Raw genomic sequence first — 3875 nt, 5'->3', positions numbered from 1 at the left:
AAGAAACATTCAGTTCGGTTGCAAGGATGGCAACTGTAAGAGCAGTCATTGCTATGGCTGCATCAAAGGGATGGTCTTTACATTAGATGGATGTAAAGAATACCTTCTTGCATGGTGATTTGCAAGAAGAGGTCTATATGGAGCAGCCACCAGGTTATGTGCATGCTATTCATCCCGAGTTTGTTTGCAGGTTGAAGAAAGCCTTGTATGGCTTGAAGCAAGCACCTAGAGCATGGTCTGACAAGATAGGACAGTATCTTGTCACTATTGGCTTTCAAATTTCCAAGGCAGATTTCTCACTTTATGTGAGAAAAACAGAGAAAGGTATTATGCTACTTGTCATTTATGTTGATGATTTGATTATGACAGGTGACAGTGATGAAGATATCCTTCATGTGAAAATGCTATTGAAGGAGAAGTTTGAGATGAAGGATTTGGGAGAGCTGCGTTATTTCTTGGGCATTGAGGTGATCAGATCACCAAGTGGGATACAGCTCTTACAGAGGCAGTATGGATTGGACATGATGTCCAAATATGGGATGACAGGCTGTAAGCCTATTTCAGTTCCTTTGGAGCAGAATGTGAAGCTGAGCACAGATGCAGGTGAGCTTCTAGAAGACCCTACTATGTACAGACGCATAGTAGGAAGTTTGATTTATATGACTATTACCAGGCCAGATTTGAGCTATGCTGTTGGATTGGTAAGTCAGTTTATGCAGGCTCCAAGGAAACCACATTTGGATGCGGCTAGACACATACTCAGGTATGTGAAGTCCACATTGCAGTATGGACTATTTTATGAGACTGGGGTTCAGATACAGTTGCATGGATACACTGATGCTGATTGGGCTGATAGTATTTCTGATAGACGATCTACCAATGGATATCTGTTCTCTTTGGGAGTGCTGCAGTCACTTGGAGTAGCAAGAAACAGTCTACAGTTGCCTTGTCCAGCACAGAGATTGAGTACAGGGGTGCATCAATGGCTGCATGTGAGGTAGCTTGGTTGCATAAGCTACTTTATGATATGCATCAGTCTACAGATGGGCCAGTTGTCATTTATTATGACAATATTAGTAGTATACACTTGGCAAATAACCCAGTCTATTATGCTAGAACAAAGCACATTGAGGTGCATTATCACTATGTGCAAGAGAGGGTTTTACTAGGTCTTATTGATCTAGTTTATGTCAGCACAGAGGATCAGGTAGCTGACATATTCACGAAGGCATTGGGCACAGAGAAGCTGCGCAAGTTCAGAGACCTGCTTGGTGTGCAGGAATTGGGATTGAGCTCGAGGGGGAGTGTTGAGATATCGAGCTCCACTCGTGATATGCCAGGGTGACCGTTGTGCATTTATGTCACCGACTTGTCAGTTGCAAATGCAGTTGGTACACCGCCCATGAATAATAGCTACATGATAGCTATCCTTATCTACTCTAGTTTGTGGCTCAGTTAGTATGCCACCTTAGTTAGTTGAGTTTGGTTTGAGACCCATATATAGGGTTCTTCTATTTCTTTGTAAGAGAGTTATTTTGGCTTACACAACTAAGAAGAGGAAAACTGTTTTCAGCCTCCACCCTTGTGTGTATTCCCCCATTGTGCAAGCAAGAAAGCTTCAAGTGAGACTCCTTCCTTCTCTCCCACAATCTTGACAATATTGGACCTCACTTGACTTTCACCAAGGGAACCACATGAAAAGCAAAGAATAATGTGTTTACTTTCATACATCCACTCTATAATTAGATTAGTTACTTTCATTTAACCTCATTTTAATGGCCTTTCAAACCATTTGCATTAAAGTCTCTCTCTCAAAGCTCCTATCTGCAACTTCAATAAGGGATATGATACTTTGAAGCTTCTTAGTCACTCCCTTCATGGAAGCCTATCAAGCCTGTTCTCTTGTCAACAATCAAGAGCCAAATTGATAGCATTCCTCATGGACTCAACTACATATGCGGAAGTGCCATCCACAAGCTTCGAGTGTATTATCTAGGCAGTTTTTCTCTTTTATGGATTGGACCGTAAACTGCTAGGCTCAAATCATCTGTCCCTCCCAAAATCAATTTCCCTCTTAGAAGTCACGAGCTCTAGTAGGACCACACCAAAGCTGTACACATCACTCTTATCTGTTAATTGATAGTTCCCATAATATTCAAGGTCTAGGTAGCCCATTGTGCCTTGGACAAATGTCGATATGTGCCTAAGGTTGGGCTTGACAAGGCATAAGAGCACAAAGTTTGCAACTCTTGTATTCATAGATTGATCCAAAATGATATTTCTTGACTTCACATCTCTATGATAAATGGGTGGATATGCTACAGAGTGTAGGTAAGCTAACCCCTCTACAGATTGAAGTCCAATCAATAGTCTAGTTCTCCAATCAAGAAAAAAAATTTTGAGGCCATGGACGTGATCATATAAGTTCCCATTGGGCACATACTTGTATACTATCAAAGGTAGCTCCATGTCAACACAACACCCTAATAGCCTCACCAAGTTTTTGTGATTGACTTGAGATAGGATTCGAACTTCGTTGAGAACTTGCTCTATGCCTTTGATGTTGCCTATTTAGCTGATTTAATAGCCACCATTGAACCATCATTTAGGATTCCCTTGTATACTTCCCCAAATCCTCCACATCCCAAGATTTGATCTTGTGCAAAATTTCCAGTTGCTCACTCCATTTCCCTATTACTAAAACAACCTTGCAAACTTTCCCCCACTATTTTTGGCCAAAATCATAGACCTCTCCAACACAAGCTTGGCATGGGCCATCTGTGCACTCCTTCTCTTCGTGTATGCACTGACAATTAATGAGGTGAAAACTATAAGTCCCAACAAATCCAAGAGTAAGTCCTCCAAGAGAAACATGTGAGAAAATAAGTTGGGATAGATAAAATATAGATAATTAACTCATCCTAGAAAACCTAGAGTTACGAATGGTATATTTTCTCTTATGATACTCATTGTTGTTGCATTTCCTTACACAATAAGGAATCCTAGACACACAAAACATAATTAAGGATAATGTATGTGGAGCGAAGTTGGGCTTAAGATGACGTATAAACGTCAAGTGAAATGCAAATGAGAGGTGGACGCGTATTAAAATAGGCAAAAAGCATAAAGAGCTCTGGAGATGCAAAGAAATGCATACTTGGTTCATTTGGTGGCATAATTATAATGAGATGAGATGAGACCAAGAAATACAAAATTATTACCAAAATAGCAAACAATCACAGTACCATTAGGGCATGTGCCTATGCTAGATTGGTAGAGGTAACCCTTGTTGCACAAACAGACATTGGTGAGGTTGGTGGCAGGGGAGGGCAGGCATGCAGAGTTCACACCACACTGCCTATCAAAAGAGTAGGGGGACTCATGGGGCTCATCCCTCTGGAGTTGGAAGCCAAAGTGGCAAGAGGTAGGTTGGGAGCCACTGACCCAATTCACCAGGCTCGCATACCTTGTGTTCTTGATCGTGACACGAAACGAGTAGTAGTACCTGGGATTACCAACTGTGGGAAAGGAGTAGCAGATGAGGTTGTGTTAGATCTTCTAGGGGAAGATTGTGAGGACCTGGCGGATACAAGCCTAGCTCTTGGCCTTGCAGGACAAGATGCACAAGAAACTTTAGACACCTTTCCATATAGCAAAAAAAGAGATATTTTCTAGATACTTATCAAAGCATCTAGAAAAAGTTTCAACTAGTAAAGTGGAACAACATAGTGATATTGCAAAATATTTCTATATAGGAATTTCAAAATTTCCTAGTTGTTGATATAGTGAAATTTTACTATATAAGTAAATTATTTAGAATGAGTGATATAGTAAAATTTATCTATATAAAAAAGCTAGTTGCAATCATGCATATA

At 40.5% G+C, this 3875-nt stretch overlaps 1 pseudogene; it reads right to left on the bottom strand.

Moving 5' to 3' along the window:
* Window positions 1-1783: 1783 nt before the first annotated feature.
* On the bottom strand, window positions 1784-3176 carry LOC148021775 (wall-associated receptor kinase-like 20 pseudogene; annotated as a pseudogene).
* Window positions 3177-3875: the final 699 nt, after the last annotated feature.

This window comes from Lygodium microphyllum, chromosome 17 (assembly GCF_053477565.2).
Source record: "Lygodium microphyllum isolate KBCC chromosome 17, Lygodium_microphyllum_v1.1.10, whole genome shotgun sequence".
Classification (NCBI taxonomy): domain Eukaryota; kingdom Viridiplantae; phylum Streptophyta; class Polypodiopsida; order Schizaeales; family Lygodiaceae; genus Lygodium; species Lygodium microphyllum.
This window is presented reverse-complemented; position numbering and strand designations above follow the sequence as displayed.